Source organism: Gopherus evgoodei, chromosome 6 (genome assembly GCF_007399415.2).
Source record: "Gopherus evgoodei ecotype Sinaloan lineage chromosome 6, rGopEvg1_v1.p, whole genome shotgun sequence".
Taxonomy (NCBI): domain Eukaryota; kingdom Metazoa; phylum Chordata; order Testudines; family Testudinidae; genus Gopherus; species Gopherus evgoodei.
In genome coordinates, this window is record NC_044327.1 from 14431133 (window position 1) to 14450268 (window position 19136).

A 19136-nucleotide genomic window follows, 5' to 3' on the forward strand; every position below is an offset into this window, starting at 1 on the left:
AGAAGGAGGCTTGTCACTCTCTCCAGCAGAAGAGTGGCCTGCACAGCAGGACGCAGAGGCCAGGCACGCCCAGACCTGCTTCAGAGGGGAAGCAGAGGACACTGCAGATCTGGTTGAATCTGAGGAAGGGGAAGGAACTGACCCAGGGAGTCCTTAAAGGGGAATGTTGCAAAGACCATACAGGCTGGTGTGTTTCTGGAGGATCCCCGCTGGACCACTGGTGAGGAGAACTCGCCACCAACAGGGCCCTGGGTTGGGGCCCGGGGCAGGGGGTGGGACTGGGTCCCCCTATCTCTCACACCCACCTTTGAAAAGAGGTGGCCCCACACAATGAGTTAGTTGGGCTTCAGCTGCCAGGCCACATTACCCCATCAGAAGAGGGGAATTAGGTGAACTGTGGCCATTGGGACACACTGCCCTGGGGTGCATCATATGGACTCCGACTGCTAGGCTGCATTACCCCACTAGGGAAGGGGAATTAGTGGACTCTGGCCCTTGGGCCACATTGTGCTACAGAAGGATTTAGAACACACACTTGGGCATAGAGAGGCTGGGTTACCTACTGCCCCCTTGAGTTAAGGGGCCATTGAGGTACAAGCCCCACTGGAAGGACAAATTAGTGAAGAGGAAAAATTGCCTGGAAATCCAAAAACATCACACCCACTGAGATGTTGCCTCAGTATCACACAATGTGGCAAAGCATAATGGAAAAGATTAAAAGTCAAGTTGAGCCTTCAATGGTACAGGCCTAACAAAAAAATTTAGGGCCAAATTCTGAGACCCATACTCATATTGAATAGCACAAGTGATCCCACTGAACGTTCATCAGATCTGGTGGTGCTCAGCCTTAGTAAGAGCATAGCTTTAGAGTTAGATTGTACACTCTTTGTGTTCTGTTTGGAGAGTGCCGAGCAGAGTGGGGTTCTGGGTGGGGAGTGGGGAGAATACAAATAAATAATTACAATAATTAATAAATCAATCCAAGCCCCATGAATACTGAAGGAGAAGAGAATCATAAAACACAGCAGTGACTGATTGGAACTGGCAAAGAAAAGAGTGTTTTGTTTAGTTTTCCCTAGTTTTTTTCTCCTTCAAATCACTGAAAAAAATACCTGTGACCACAGAAGTGGAACTGCCCTAAACAGAATTCAGAGCAACCTTACCCAACTAAATTACCTAGACACATTGTTACAGCTCAATGATATTCGCTTTCTGGACATTCAAACAGAGAGGGCAGCCTCAGTTTGAATTACATTCTGAGTGTCACAGGTACTTCTTTCTATTCCTGCTCTAAGAGCTGGATTGGGGAGCTTGAGTCTCATTGGAGTGTGAACACCAGATTCAAAATATTTCCCTGGTGCAACAGAAATCTGTGTTCAGAACAGCAGCTGAGCTGCTTTCCAACCCAATACATTACTTGGACATTTAAAAGACTGAAGCCCAGATCAATACCGTTGAGGATCTGGGCCTAAGATGCCAGTCCTCCCTGAGTGGCTTTTATTATCCTGTGCAGAGCCCCGCTGAAATCAGTAGGGCCATACCTACAAACTCATGCAGGATCTGGTGTGTGACCTTAGGCAAGTCACCTTTCTGTGCCTTTGTTTTCTCTCCTGATCTTTGCTCTTCAGGGCAGGGATTTTTCTCTCCTTGCATGTATGGATGGCACCTGATCTCAGCTGACCCTATGATAATACTAGGGTGGTTACCTAACTCCATACAATAAATATGTTTTCCCAAATGAAGACTTATAGCTACATGGGTTGCAAAAATGCTTGCTGCTGCTCAGTTATTATAAAAATACCAGAATGTGGCACAGTGTCATTGATTCCCAGGGGGAATAAAAAACTGGCTGATAATGCGTATGCCCAAACATAACCTGATTCAATTTTAAATGGCCAATAATATTAAATCTAAAAATAAATATACAATGGGGATGCTGATAAGCCTTTACTGAAAAGACTAATTGGCTTTCCACTGTGATGAACTAGATAAATATTTAACTAGCTCAGATTCCTAGCTGGTGTACATGGACCTAATTACATTAACTCCTCTAGAAGCAGAGCTAGGCTTATTCTGCATCCTCCTGAAAATCCCACCCAAGATGCATTGGCATGTATGCTAAAAGAACATAGGGCCAAATTCTGCTCTCAGCAACACCAATGTAAATTGCCTTTAATTCAATTGATTTCAGTGGTATCACTTTGGAATTACGTCTGGCTCACTGAGCACAGAATGGCTCAGTTTTCTTTCATAGTGTTTTCTTTCCATAAACTGTGGCTCCATGGTCAGAAAAACTGGATGATATAAAGCGTGTGGAACAATTTAAGCACCTTTGTTCAGTGTTGAGCCATGACCGGAATGTGGATGTTAGGAGCCTCATGAAGAGCATTGGTTGAAATAAATGAATTTGATGGGAATTCTCTGCAAGAAGTACGTCCCAAGTAAACAAAAGCAAAGTATATAAGATCTTGAGTAGGCCAGGCATGATGTATGGGTCGGAATGCTGGCCAGCCAGGTAGAGAGAACACCACACTATTTCATACTGCTGAAATGAGAGTCCTCAGATGGAGACTGGAGAAGAAGAGAGCTGAGAGGCTATGCAGTGAAACAGTATGAGCCATCATGCAGTTACTCCCTTGGCTTTTCCGTGATGGGACTATCAAATGAGATGGCTGGGCCATGTAAGATGATGAGATGAGGGATACGTTGGCCAGAGGGTACAAGAGCTAATAATTAAAGGACAGAGACCATGAGGAAGCTCTAGAGAAAGGGGGTTCAAGGAGATTGGTGTCAGCTTGGAAAATGCACTTGACAAGAATGCTTGGAAAACAAAGAACAAGGGTCACCAACCCCTCCTGATGGGACAAGGAGAAGGTGAAAACGATGACAATGGCTACAATTATTATTATTCTGAATGCGGTTACCCCTGCAAGCAATTATTTCAAAAATCTTAAACATTTGCCAGGCCCAGCGTCACAGAATGCTGGGTTTGGATTCCTGAAAGGGTAAATCATCATCTTTTCAAGCCATCTGTAACTTTTGCAGGCTCTTCAGTGATAAGGGAACAATTTTCAGGAATCAGAAGCAGCTTTGAATTTATCAGAAAGGAGAATCAGCTCAGGAGAGAAGTATATAGATGGGGAAGAGTAGAGAGAGAGAATATTGCTCCTTTAAACGAAGACCCAACAGATGTTGCTGCACTCAGAAATACTCCTGCTTACACTAAGATTTCCCTGTGGGAAATCATTGTAAAGCATTCCTATGGGTCATACTGAATAGCAGGAATTACAGCTGTCCTTTTTAAAATTGCCTGGCAATAAGCTTAAAGTTTGGAAGGAAAAAAATCAGGAATCAGGATTCATTGTTTTTCTTATATTGAGGGCTCCCTTGTGAGAGTCTTTTGGAAACCGCTCTATATTCCACAGTTTCAAATGACTATCTGCATTTCAGTAGCTGTTCTCCAATAATTAAATATGCTGACTCATCTTGAAATGTCTTTTCCAAAAGTTTGATGACTCTCTAAGTGCTATTGAAAATGCAGAAAGTTGTTAACACGTGATTGTCTCCTGATTTCCACTCAGGGATCAGTGCATCTTAGGTAAAGCAATATAGCGGTGATGGGAAACTATGGATTTCAGTATTGTCCTAACCATAATATTTAGGAAGAGGGAGGAGACTGAATATAGAGAATTAGCTCTGTAGCTGGCATTCCAGACCATCAAAGAGATCACTTGAGGTTGAAATTACAGCTATGGAAAATGAGACAGTTGCAGTTTACAGAGGGTTCCTCGAACATTTTAGGTCTGGGGTTCAGCCAATCGCCAGCAAAAGTGAGAAATATATTTCCCCCCTAATGTATTCTAGGAGGGTTCTACTTCCTCTGAAGCATCAGGGCTGGCCTCAGCTGGAGATGGACATTGGATGGGGAGAGACAGGTCTCTGAGGTAGCACCAAGCATTCACTCTCTCAGGTGCTTCGCTGGCTGTTTCTTGCTCACACGCTCAGGGACTAACTGGTCACCGTCTGTGGGGTCAGGCAGGAATTTCCCCCCAATCAGATTGGCAGTGATCTACGGTTTGGGGGTATTTTTTTACTTTCTCTGCAGCATGTGGGTGACTTGCCAGGATTATCTGGGTATATCTCACTTGATTCCCTGCCATTTTAGGGGCCTTGAGCACTGGTATACCTTGGACCCTCCTAGTCTCTGCTTGTGACACATAAGAGCCTACTCTCCTGTGAGCTGTCATAGTTTGGTCTTATTTTAGCTGTTGGGTTAGTGTGTAGATGCTGGGTGGTGGTGGCCTGTCCTATGCAGAAGGTCAGACTAGATGAATGGGTAGTCCCTTCTGGCTTCAAATTCTATGACTCTAAGTACTGATCCATGCACGTAGACCCCTATACTAGAATGGGGAAGTTCTCTGATGCAAGGGTCATAGAGTCATAGAAGTTAAGGCCAGAAGGGGGAATAAGTTATTATGTGCCACAGATAGAGAACAGGAAGTACCAGGTAGCATCAATACCCAAGGTCCTGCAATAGCACCTTCATTGATTAGTTCATATAATTGGGGCTTGTTAGTTTTCCTGGGTACATACCCCTAATCCATATCAAACTAAAGTGCTTATTTAACATGTCTCAGGCAGTCCTTGACCTTTCTCCCAAATATCCTTATGTAGGCAGTTGAATTTAATGCTTAATAAATGCTTTATAAGAGCATTTCTATAATTATTGTGTATGTGTGTATATATATATATACATATTTGTGTGTGACTTTAGAGAGGAAATGTAAATACAACCTGCTTCAGAAAGTAGCAAGAAGACAGAGGATTAGACTTCTCTGTGGTTTTTCTTTATAGGAAGGACAGAAAAAACTTTGACATAACACATGTTGCTTTCCAAAGGGGTTATGTGAGAAGTGTTGTGGCCTGCTCGACTTAGGAGATCTGGGCTCTGGTTCTAGCTCTACTGCCAGATGACCTTAAGCAAGTTATTTCACTTTTATACGCCTCATTTTCCCCATCTGTAAAATGGGAATAATGATGGGGTTTTTTTGTAAAAGCAGCAAAGAGCCCTGTGGCACATTATAGACTAACAGATATATTGGAGCATGAGCTTTCGTGGGTGAATACCCACTTCGTTGGATGCATGCATGTCACTTTTTTTTTTGTGACATGCTTGGAGATCTAGAGATGAAAAGTACTAAGTAAGAGGTAGGTTTTATTATAACGGGAATGATCCCACAGGAACTAACTCCAGCTACATTTTATCTTGGAGAGGGATTTGAAACTGGCTCGGGACAATAGCTTCTCAGGTAGGAAGACTGGAAAGGTGAGTTGGGTGGTGGACACTTCATCAGCAATAAGGTTTGAATTCCAGGTGGATAAAATTGATGCCACAGTTCCTTCAAGCAGTGGCACAGCTGCTTAGACCTAGAGCTGGTCAAAATGGTTTAGCTGAAAGGATATTTGTTGGTTTGTTTGGAAAATGGCTTTTTGACACAGCAAAGATTTTGTTTTAATTTTACTGGAAAACCAAAAGATTTTCAGTTTGGTAGGGGGGTTATTTAGTTGACAATCCCTCTCCTCCACAAACATTTTTGATGAAAATGATTTGGTGTTGCTGTTGATGCTTTCCTCAAAATTTTTCACAAGGAAATAAAATATAATTTCCTCATCAGTTCTGTTTAGAATGTCTGTATAACTGCTGGTGGAAATACTTAATAATTGTATTGCTCTCTTTAAATAACTGCTTAGGAACATGTTTACAAAGAGTTCACCAAATGCTAAGTCAGCGGAGTGCTTTAAATAGGCTCTTTGTTTGGTTTCAATGCTTCTCTTAAACGTTTCACTGAGTTTGAATGCACCAAAAGCATTAACACATATTTCAACCAGAGCTAAGTACTGTTGGGTTTTTGATGAAACTGTTCTAACTCAATGAGATTTTTGCATATGTAAGCAGAGTCAGGATAAGCTCTACACTGACATCTGGTGGAAAGAATTTCAGAGAGTGTATTTGCATAGGCACGCCTACACTATCCCAGACTCCCAAGCTGTGGGACTGCTTGGTGACAAATTGCTCACCCTCAGTTTGGCGGTACTGGCTAGACATGGGACATGGGTTCCAAAACCCAGAGAATTGAGAGAGGCTAGGGACAGGTATTTGTGCCTGGTGGTGCAGTCTCCTTGTGGAGCCAGAAGCACCAGTTGCACCCCCTCCTCTCTCCACTGTGGAATGTCAGAGATGATTTTTTTATTCCCTCAAGAATTTAAATACAGGTTACTGAGCTGAAATCACTTTGGGCTAATGGTGCACTAGCACTGGGGCTCCCCTACTATGAGCTGGAATCACTAAGAGCTGAAAATCACTAAAAAGCTAAAATCACTGAGCTGAGAGCACTGAGTATGGTGCTAACTAGTGGGGAGCCCAAAGCTATACTGTGGAACAGAGCTGCTGGTGGAGTGGAGCAGTTTGTGGGGATGGCTGGAACGGATCACGGGACAGCTGGTGGCAGCAGAGTGGCTGACAGAGCGGAGTAGCTGTGGGACGGGTGGAGCGGCCCACAGAGCGAGCGGCGCCGAGCAGTTTGCAGAGAGACCTGGAGCAGCTCATGGAGCAGAGCAGCTGGTGGAGCGGAGCAGTTCCTGAGGACGACTGGAGGAGCAGCGTGGAACGGCTGGTAAAGCGGAGCAGTTCGTGGAGAAGGTGGAAGCAGAACCCACGGAGAGGCAGGGCAGTTGGCCCCGGACCACGTAAGGTGCCCCTTTCTATCCAGGCTGGGGGGAGGGACCTCTACGGATAAACTCTCGAACTCTGGGGTGGCATTGACCAGAGACTTTTGGGTTGTTGGACTTTGGGGTGATTGGACTTAAAACCCTAAGGGGAAAAAGGACAGTGCCAAAAGTACTTGGAGGTGGGTTTTTGTTTATGGTTTGTGTTATAACCCTGTTTGTGGTGTTTCTCCAATGGGATGCCGCATTAATTCCTTCCTTTATTAAAAAGATTTTGCTACACTCAGACTCCGTGCTTGTGAGAGGGGAAGTATTGCCTCCTAGAGGCGCCCAGGGGGGTGTGGTATGTGAGTGTCCCAGGTCACTGGGTGGGGGCTCAAGCCGGTTATGCATTGTGTTACTGAAACGGAACCCCTGGATACTGAACCCGGCCCTTGTTGCTGCCAACTCAGAGGGGCAGAAGGGTTACACATATATCACTCCAAGTATGCACATGGGTAGGAGGGGATTCATTTAAAGTTTGGTCCAGGGCTTGCTCACAACATTTCTATTTTGAACATAGGTCTAGTTTTGAATTTGTAACCATACTGTTATAAAATCTCTGCACAGCTGCAAAACTCAAGTAAACTCTGAGCATTTGACAGGGATTGATGCTCTGCAATCGATCCACCAGCAGTCAGTTTAGCCGGTCTACTGAAGACCCACCAATGGACAGCAGATTGCTCTCCAGTCAACCCCTGTGCTCTATCCCCGATGAGAAGAGAAAGGTCTCCCATTGACCCCCCACAGTGTAGACCCCGCGGTAACTCAACCTAAGGTAAGTCGACTCCAGCTACATTATTCACATAGCTGGAGTTGCATAGCATAGGTTGACTTACCACGGCAGTGTAGACATTGCCTTAGTTTGTTTGGGTTTTTTAAGCCAGTTTTCTACTTCTACTTGAGCTCTCAATGGCCCGATCCTCAGCTAGTCAATGTAGCTACACCAATGTAGTAATGACGTTATACCGTAGTGTACCTCAGCTGAGGCTCCACCCTGGAAGGTCAAACTAGGTTCTTCCCTTCTCACTTCTCACTGATAATAAAGGTTCCACAGGACAAATTATGTTACACGTTTCAACCCCATTTGCCCTTAGTGAGTTTATTCTGGAACCCGGTAAACAATTCTACTGAAGATGTACAGGATGGAATACAATCCAGCTGATATCTTGCTTTTCAGATCCGGTGGGGACAAGAATGCGTCTGTCACTAAAGTCAGCAGATATGAATCAGATGAATACATATAGGAAGCAGAATTCTTGATTAAGAAGGTGACATTTTCACATAGTCACTTTTTAGAGCACTTTTAAAAGTGCTCACCAATACGCTGGCCTACTCAGGGGCCAAGTATTGCATTTTGGACAAGTGAGGGTCTGGGCAGCTTGAATTTTTACATTGATAGTATTTTTTCCTTTACTTTTTTAAAAGTAGACCAGCCTGTACTGATCAAGTAATCTGACCCTGAGGTGACAAAAGTTGAAGCCTGAATAAGATTTGCAGCTCATGTTGAATTCCAATTAAGGGCCAAAGTAGCATTTGATTTGTGAATCAGTCAGGACCCAAGATGATAATTACAGTCAGCTGTGTCAGTTTTAGAAGACCAGAGGATCAATCTGTTGTTTTTCTCCTTCTTTCCCTGGAAGACAAAAAGCAATCTGCTCACCTGAAATCCAGCCACAAAAGCTCTGGGCGTCATGCCTCTTTCCTGTGGGAAAACCCTCATGTGGAGGAAACTCAGTCAAAATATGAAAATGTCATAGCTAGAGCACTGTTGTTATTGGTAGCTAAATAACCCTCAGTCCATCACCTTCTTGAAGGAGTGTAGCAAAAGCCACAAAGGGAGAGCCGTGTTTTGAAATCTGGGAGGCCTGGCATAGGTAATGACTGATCCATGCTTCCATCCCTTCTCACTCTTAGCTCCAGGTCTCAAAAGCCATGAACACTCAGAGTAGGTTGGAAGTGCATCTGCTGGCATGGGATTAGGGAGAACCTCTATATGCACTCTGCTCTCTTCTGCAGGTTTAGGGCACTTTGGCCCAGATCCTCAAATATATTTAGGTGTTTAACTCCCAGTGATTAGCATCAGGGCCCTTGTGCCTAATTCCTACTCCATTGATTCCATCTGGGTGGTGTAATTGAGGGAAGCATAGAGTACTTTGAATTTTTAAAATCATGTTACATCTGGTTCTGAAATGCACCATTTCATATTTGTTTATCATCCCTGCCAAATCCACATAGAGACCTTGAGCCCAGTTCTCCTTTCCTTGTGAACACCAGTGAAGACAGCAGGAATTTGACTTTAACTGAGTTTTGGTTTATCAGCGACCCTAAATAAGAGGCCATATGTGTCCTAAGTTGAGCACCCCAAATTTGTGAACACTTTTGATAAATTGGGCCCAGACTGATCTGAATGTGTCATAAAAGGCAGAACATTCAGAAAAATACACATAAATATTCTTTCACATTTCTGAACTCGACAATAATGCTGTCACTCATCAATTCTGGCTTTGTCACTCATGTTGAATTACATAATTAATGTATTGCCAGTTAACTAATGTTTGAAAAGATACCATGTATCATACTAAAACATGACAGCTGCCTAAGGAATTCAAACTCTGTCTCTCTGAACACTAGCTGAATAAATTGTACTTGATTTTTAGACTTGAGTTTATTTGTTACTCTGGGGACAAAGCCAGGTTTTGACAACTGAAAATGTGCATCTTAGCTATGCTGCCTCAGTTTCCCCATAATCAAAATTGCTCTTAATACTTGCCTATTTACCAGTGCTGTGATTATCAATTAGATAATGTTTTAGAACACTTTGAAGATAAAACTAGGTGTATGAGTATTGCTATTTAGTGATGAGCCTGCAGTTTTCTGATGCTATTGTAATATTTGTTTCTAAATTCTGCAATCAGTAATTTGACTATGGAGCTTAATAGAATAAATGATTTTTTCATGCATATTTAAGACACTGCAATATTACACCACTTAGACAATCAGCAGGAGCCACACAAGACAAATTTCACTCTGTATAAGTGCTTAATATGGCACCATTTTAATATTTAAACTTCCATAATATTTGACCTTCGATCTTTTTAGCATTAAGTCTTGATCTTCACTTTTCAAAACCAGTTTTTTTTTCCTGGCCATTCAGTCCTCTAACTGAGTTAGAAAAACTAGGAGATGTCAAAAATCTTCAGCAACCTTCTTTCAACTGTGGCAGCTACTGGGCAGCAATTGACAGATCCCTGGACGTGCAAGGTCTGGTGATTCCTGTTTGGCATGGGATGAGTAGAGGTGGGCAGTTCAAGTCTGATCACTCTCGGATGGCTGAATTCCAGCAGCTTCCAAGAGATCCTCCTTTTTTCACTTTTTGTTTAGTGTTAAAATAAATATATGCATTTCAGGCACTGTTGCAGGGATCAAAGATGATGCACCATGTCATCAAGCTGTTTCCACTGAAGTTCACAAGGACTACCAGTCAGAAAATCAACATTTTCAGCAAACATTGTATGTTCATTCAGCTTTTTCTAATGTTTTTCTTAAACTGGAGGATGAAATCAGCCAAGATTTTTCCTCCAGTACAAATGATTCTCAGTTAAACTTTGGCCTTTTTACACCATTCTAGGGGCTTAACGTGAGCAGAAATGGCTCCTTGAAAACAATCTCTGTTCAGGGGGCTCCTGAGCAATGCAGAGCTGGTGAAAGGGCTCTCTGCTTTGCTCCCAACCCCCTCTTTAGCTGGGGAATCAAGGACATATGCAGAGGGCACTACATTATGACTATCGTGTGCCCCATGGGTAACACGCTGTAAATTTGAGCAGCTCTGAGACCTGGACAATCCCCTGCCTGGCCTGAGAATAAAGGGAACACAAAGCTGAATTAGATCAGTCTTTGTCCTTCCTCTCTGTCAATGTCCCAAAATTCAGGACTAAAGAATTGGTCCCATTCTATTTGGGTTGTCAGCAAAATCTTCTCCCTTTCCAAGTGCGGAGCACACTGGGTGTTTCACAAAACAAAAAACCTATAGCCTATAACAAGGACCTTTTAATTAACAGTCCTAGATCAGGTGTCTCTTTCCCAGTCTCTGAACTATAGCAAGCAAATGAAAAATAAGAGTTCAAAACTTAGGTGAAATTCCCCTTCCTCCAGCCCCCAGCTATTTGAGCCTGTTGGCTAACTGGACTTTGTCTCTGTCCACCTAGCCCTCTTCAATAGCCCTCTTCAACCCACCTCCTAGTGGGTTAAGTAACAGGAGAAAAAGTGCCATCTGCCAGGCAAACCCTATTTCCCTAACACCTACCCACACAGTATTTTCCAAGGAATGGGAAGAGGCCATTACTGGCTCATATGGGTTGTCTGAATCCTGAGGGCCCAGTACATACCGTAATAGGGAAATTTCTCAGGCACTCTGCTCTCACCAGTGTCAGTCAGGAGGTCAGTGGAGTTCCACCAGGGATACATTTGGCTGATGGTGGCTAACATATTATGGAGGGCAGCATGTCTAGTGATTAGAGCAGAGCTCTGCTAGCCATGGGAGGTGATATAGTCTAGTGGCTAATGCACTGCCCTGCCAGTTAGGAGTGCTAAGTTCTAATCCTTGCTCCGCCATTTGCCGCTGACTGATGTTAGGCAAGTCATTTCATCTTTCTGTGCCACAGTTTTCTCTCTCCTCTTTGGTCTGTTTGTCTATTAAGCTTGTATGTTTCTCAGGGCTTGAAAGCACCCAGCACAATGGGTTCTTTTCCTTGATTGGGGCCTCAAGGCATTATCAGATAATAATTCCTAGATTCTATTGCTGGCTGTACAACTGATTTCCTTCCTGACCATGGAAGTTTCCTCATGGAAGTTGCCTCAGTTTGCATTTCTGTAAGGTGGCTCTAGTAACAATCTCATAGGAGCGTTGTTACCAACTTACAATTTATAAAATGTTATGAGGTCTTCAGATAAAAAGCACTAAATAAATCAGCCTTGCAAAATTCTATTCACTCTCTTGCCTGAGGAGGAGAATTTTTAGATATCATTTGTTTTCCCATTAACATTATCGTCATGATAAAGAGCAGGTTAGTGAATTTTTTTTTTCTTGAGATAATACATTTTCCTGATCATTTTGCAAGGCTGACATTTAACTGCAAAGTATTATTATTATATCACAAAAATTAACTTCAAAATATCAGTCAGAAATATTCAATATCTTAATTCTAAAGAGTCCCATAGGCCCCCCTGAAATGAAAAATCCAATTTCCACCTAGGCTGTTGCAGCTAAACTGCATCCATCATTCCTGGGCCTGGTTTCTAACATTTGAGAAACCGGTTTTTGAGACTCTCAGTCTCAACAGTGATATCTCACTGGCCAGACTTTTAGAATCTTTAAAACGGTATCAATGAAAGTACCAAATATGGAATTAACAAACACATCACAGAGGGACACCAGGATACATCCTAATGTCTGCCATTTGCAACCAATCAAGTAATAACAACCATCTGATCCTTTTGGTACAGCTTCAGAGATGACCCTGCAGCTCTGTGCTAAGGAGGCTGAAGGTGGTCAGCATAGAAAGAGCAGCTCTGGTCTTGGAAATCTTGTGAACTTCATGGAGACTTTGCCTGCTTGCATTGGGGAATCAAAGAAACGTGAACAGTGGCCTTGAAAAGGTGGCCACTTTGAAAAGCTATTCCAGCTGCTAGGGTGCCATCAAGGGATTTCTAACCAGGTAATACGGAGAATTCTTGCAAGACAGACTATTTCTCAGGAGATATCCAGCCTGCTTTCCCCAACAAGAATGTTCAGAGGCAGCCAAATTGTTGGATTCTTCTAAGAACGTTGAGTGTTCATTCACTGTTAGTAGTAAGCTCAGTAACATTTATAACATTATGATGAAAGTGCAAGTTTTACGTGGACCCTCTTATAGCAAAATTTCTATTGACCTAAGGCTCAATCCTGTTTTCCTTCAGCACCCCAAACTCTGACTTGAAATTTATGGGAATTTTAAGTGTGTCAGGAATTCAGGATCATGATTTATGCATGTGGGGCCAAATTCTACTGTTACACTGGAGTGACTTCCAGTGATTACAGGGAGAGTCTCCTGGATTTATACCTGGATATCTGTAAGCATATTCTTTGGAAGCAAGGTTCTCATACCCTTACTCATGTTAAGTAATACGCTACTCAGCAAGTCAGCTCGCTGATATGAATGGGAATACTCAACAAGAAAAGTATTACTCAGTGAGGGTATCAGAATCTAGACGGTGTTGATTTTTATAATTTTAAAAAGAAACCACAAGCATTACAAATAGCCATTTATCTCCACACACTCTAATTTAGTCTCTATGTATTTACTCCTGATGGACTGTAATCCTAGGTGTCAGTAGTCCCACAGGCAGATTTAAGAAGGAAATTGAAATCTTCCAACATCACAAAATATTTGATTAGTTAAAAAGGATTAAAATTCCTTTTCCAGGGAAATCTGTATGAGGAGAGGGCCTGCGGAGTAAAAACAGACACAAAGTCTTTCCTATCCAGCTTAACCCCTTCTGGAAACTGGTTACACTCATTGTTCGGTATCCCAGTCAACCAGGGATCATCATCCCATCTAACATCTCTCAGGACATTTTTCTTCTGTGTAAATCTTAAAGAGTGAGCAGCCCAAATATTTAACAGAAGCAGCAAACACACACTACCAAAGGATTTATAACCATGGGAACAGTTCAGATGACAGTTGAGGGAAAACATTTCAACACGGACTTTCCCCTTGGTCTTTCAAAAGAGAGAGTCCCATTCTCTTCTCATTTACACCAGCATATGTCAGGAATAACTCAGCTGAAGTCATTGGCATTATCCTGGCATAAAGGAGAGAAGCACAGGGCCCATGATCCTTGGCTTAAAACCGGCAAACTTTATTTCATGGACATGAAAATGATTGAAGCCAATGATATGACACACATGCATCAATGTTGGCAAGATCAGGGCCTTAGCTTTCAAATTCTTCAGAAAAGAGACTGTGGGTGACATTCCAGCTCATGAAAGTCAATGGAGTATTGCCATTGACTTCCACAGGATCAGGATTTTGCCCTGTGATTTTGAATGTGTTTGTTCAAAACCTGCCACAATGAGGTTTTGATACTGACAGGGGGCTCTGGGTGCCACTGTAATATAGGGTTGGATGTTTAACTTCCTCGGGCCCCCTTGAAAATCCCAGACTAATTGGGTGCTATAATGTATCTGTAGGCAAAGATTTTAGTAGCATCTTCCTGCTATTTCATGGTAAATAGTATCCTGTTGTCATCTCCCTCTTCAAAAAGCTAACTAGCCATCCCATAGAACTATCCAGGAAGCATGTCAGTTACACTGAAATTATGATCTGTTCTAATATTAACCCCTATCAAAACAGTAATGTTATCCCTTTTTCTGCAGAGAAAAAAGGTTGTTTTTATCCCAGTAGTCAGAGGGAAGACAACTAAATGTTCAGGAAATTTGAGAATAAACTGAAATCTGGAGCCGAAGTCTCAGTGGAAGAAAGGCATTCTGCGATAAAGATGTGGAACATGGCTCTGATTGTACTTTAGCGCTATCTGTGTTAACATCAGTGATTGCAAAAGAGTTTTAAGATGATATCTAGAATACATCTTATACCTGTGTACATAAGGTTAAAGGAAAACCTAATAGAGGGGGACAGACAGTTCACTGGCTTTGTAATTACAGATAGCGTCAGTTGAAATTAATTTTTAAAAAGGGCCAGATGAATCCATGTAGTAGCTCCATTGAAGTCAGTGGGTTTATTTGGCCAGTAGGATTCTGCCAACTTCCATTGCGATGATTATATAGATTTCTGAAACTGGAAAATGCAATTTTAGGGAGCAGTAGTACAGTAAAACTAAACAAGGTTTGTAAATTGCATGCCTACAATCATGTTAGGACTGGTACTGTTTCTCTTTGCTAATGAAAGCAGTTCCTTTGTATTTAGTACTACTTTCTTTTGATATATCTTGCACTCCATTGTGCTTCTCTTCTGCTATTCAATTCACATTCAAAAACAAGTTTGAATTGTTTTTGATAGTTAAGATGTACAAACCTCAGTTACATTTAATCATGTCAATAACAATACAGCCACACTTAAACAAAGTGGAGACTCAGTTGCTTGCCAGCATTTGTATGTGCAAATTGGCTATTTGCAAGTGCAGATAGTCATTAAGACACCTAAATGTCAACTTGCATATTTGAATTCCTGATTCGCATATGCAAGTCCAGTAATAGGGTGCATAGATGTAAGTGGGTCCTAATTTATGTTCTGCAGAAGGTCAGATTAGATTACCATAATACTCCCATCTAGCTTTACAGTCTATGAAACTGTGAACTTTATTAAAATGTTGAGCCAGGTATTGCCAGTCATACACACCTTGAATAGTAACTTATTCTGTGTGCGTTCCCATGGGTTGCATTGGGACTCCTTGTGGCATCAAATGCTACTGAACATGAGTGAGGGTTGGCCTTTGTCTCTGAATGTGCATTCAGCATATGTTCATTTATGGGACTACAAGACTGTTTACGCTGTTACTTGGCTGTCATGCTTTAAATCTTTTCTTCATAGCCAAGTTTCATTTCAAGGAGATCTGGATTCTGTTTCTGGCTCTGCCACTGACTTGCTGGGTGACCTTAGGCAAGTCATGTCCCCTCCCTGCCTCAGTTTCCCTGACCTCTTTTGTAAAGCATTTTGAAATCTGCTGATAAAAAGTACCATATAAGAGCTAGGTATTTATTATATTTTTATTTATTATTCAAGGCACATCTGTTCCATGAAGTGCTGTCACTAGTGACCATCTTGGGGTTATTTGGAAGATGGGAACAAGGAAGATTCAGAAAGGGTGGATTTAAGAATGAACAAGAAGACCCGGGGAGGAGAGAAGTTTTGGAGTAATGAGGTAGGGTGAGAAGAGAAGACTCAGAGTGAGGAAAATTCTTGGTAGGCTGGGGATAAAAAAGCCTCAGGGTAAAGGGGGGCAGGGAAGAGGACCCTCGCTAACATCTCATGAAAATGCAAAACTGAGGGGATCAAGAAGAAAATTGAGGGCAAGGGAAAGGACTTGAAGATGACAGAACAAGAAGCAGTGGTCTCAACTGCAGTGGGGGAGGACTAGGTTGGATATTGGGAAACACTATTTCAGTAGAAGGGTGGTGAAGCACTGGAATGGGTTACCTAGGGAGGTGGTGGGATCTCGATCCTTAGAGGTTTTTAAGGCCCGGCATGACAAAGCCCTGGCTGCAATGATTTAGTTGATGTTGGTCCTGCATTGAGCAGGAGGTTGGACTAGATGACCTCTTAAGGTCTCTTCCAACCCTAATCTTCTATGATTCTATGATACTATGAAGATCAAGAAGTAAGAAAGGAATTTGGTTCCCAGCCTTCGGTTGTGTTGATGTCCAAGCCTCAGACCCAGACTCTTTTACACGAATCATGTCATGTCACTCTCCTTTCATTCTAAAAAGCTGATAATTTTCTGATCTGGTAGCCTGCCAGCAATGTTGTCACACCCATAGACAGAAGATACGATTTCATATCCACACACATCGCTAGTGTTTATTGCCAAAACAGCTTGACAGTTTAGCAAATGTAATTAGCAAGTTATGATAAACAAGTATGCAGTGATCCCATGCCCTAGCTATCAGTGAAGCTTCTGTGTAACAGAAGAAAAACCAACACTAAATTTCACTTTTCAATCAGACTGATACAATGTGCTAAATTGCAATAAAGGGCAATAATTAAAAACAGAGGTTTCCTTTGAAATATTTACCACTCAGTTGTTACAGTTCTAAATGTAAAGAACTATTACAGGGCAAATTATCCACTGGTGTAAATGGGCACAATTCCATTGATGTCATTACACCTGTGTCCATTTACATCAGTAGAAAATTTGGTCCTGCAGCTCAGATACCACTGTGGGGTAACTGTTGGTAAAAACTGAGTTGTTAACGGACACTGTTGTGAAGAGATGTTAATGATTCTTATGCATACAAAATAGTGCTTTACTTTCTACTTCATCTACATGATACCATTCTATTGCCCTTTATAGGATTTCTCATCCCAAGGAAGCCCAAAGTTCACAATGAACACCGAGAACCAAATTTAAGAAAGGAGAGGGAAATCTTAATTAAAGCACCTACATCAGGAAAAATATACACTACATCTCATTTTTGGATGATTAATATAGGATCAAAAATATGTTAGCACTGAAAAAAATTCTGTTAATTTAGGGCCTGATTCAATTACCATATGAAATCAATGGGAGGCTTTTAACTGCTCTCAGTGGATCAGGCTCCTCACCCATATCTCTATTGTGATATAAAATATTTGATATGTTTTTTTCAGATAATTCGTTATGGCTCTGATCCCAAGTCTATCGGTTCAGTGTGAGGCTTTCCACTGAGTTCAGGAGTCTGTAGGTCAGGGCCAATCCAGCTAATAGTGCTTCTTGGAATACCTTTATAAGATACCCTGTGGTGGGACTCTGGCTGGAAATTTTAAAACTGGGGAGTAAGTATGGTTTTGTTTTTAAGGTATTGGCCTGGAAATCAGGATCGCGAGGTTCAGTTTTGAGCCCTGCTACAGATCTCCTGAGTGTGGCCTTGAGTGACCTTCTCTGTGCCTCAGTTCCCCTCCTGTAAAATGGAGATAATAGCACTTCCTTTATGCAACCATTTCTCTCATTCGATTGTAAGCTCCGTGGGGCAGTCGGTGTGGTTTGGGTGGTGCCTGGCAGAATGGAGCTTTGTGCTCAGTTTGGTGCTATTGTAATATAAATGAGTGAATAATCATAATGGCCATCCAAGCACACTAATTCAGCTTCAGACCTGGGATACTGCAAAACGATGTTAGATTTATCTCGCCTTCCTTCTAGTCAAGTGTGGGCAGATTAGACAATCTGCTTATAAACACATTAGCCTGCAAACTCCATTTATTTTATGAATGAAATCATTATCCATCTATTCAAATGTCAGATAATTTACTATAATAGATTTACTATGTAAGTTCAACTTGCAGAACATGAAGGATAATACCAGAGAGAGTTTCAATTTATTTAAACTCTGAATCATAACTGACTGTTCACAGCATAAAAGCATCACTAACAAAGTCGCTATACACTGTTTAAATTCTACTCTCTCTTAACATGTTACATCAAATTATAGACTGGATCCCCTGCTATTGCAACTTCACTTCAGTCAAACAATATATACCCATTTACACTAGCTGAAGATCTGGCTCATTATATTTCAATGCCAGTTGATCTGCAATGTTTGTGTCTATTGCCCTCTCCCCTCCCCCTTCCCCTACAGTTATGAAACAATTGTGTGTGGAAAGCTGACAATTCTAACCTTCCTTGGAGAAGTGCCATTGAGTGTTCTTGGGAAAACTGATTTTGCTAAATTATGACCTGTTGAAGAGCGTGCTCTTCAAGTGCGTGATATATTTTGAACAACAATAACAGAAGGCTTGGGTGGAATTTACTGATTTCACCTATCTGTGCAACAATGTCTTTGGAATGAAAAAAAGTGAAAATGATTCTTACGAAAGGTCTAGAACAGTCTAATCCGAGAAAAGACATGGATCTGATTTCCCTTTACAATGTGGTCCCTATGTACCATCGGGCAGCATAAAGGTGCACATTACATTTACATCTGCTTTACACTGCTAAGGGGGTGTTAAAGGATATTAATAAGGTCAGAATCTATTACTTCAATGAGACTGCTAATGAGCTGAAAGTTAAGCATGTGCTCAAGTGGTTTAGTATATTGAAGTCAATGGGTGTTCTTCTACTGACTGCAGTGGTTGATGGTATTAATAGGTCCCACAGCAGACTGTCGTGATTCTGTGCATTAGTAGGGTATTGGTGCATGCCAGGGATGTGCTGTGAGATGCCCAAGGAATACATCAGTCGCTATACAGTGTGTATTCTAGAGAGGCTTTGGGTTCCTCTGAGAACCCCCATTCTAACTTTTTCATAGGCTGGCTGGTATCATGAGAAATTGCCCAGCTATAGACAGCCACTTTATGCATGGCTGGCCCAGGTGCACAGTGAAAACTGCATTGAAGATGTACAGTAAATGAGGCAAGGGCACTGCAGGATTCCGTGCCTTATTCGCTTCCCATCTTTTAAGGAGAAGGCTCAGTGGCTGAGCTCCCCTGGCCTGCTGTAGGGTAGCTTTGTGCGTGCTTCAAAATTCAGGGTGGAGAGGCACTGCCTCCAACTGCCCTTGTATAGTGTGTGCTCTAACTGCGTCTACCTAAACAGTTGCAAATTGTGGGACTTAATATAATGAATCAACAAACATTGCAAAATTACAGACCGAAGACTCCAGATGCACAGTCTGACAC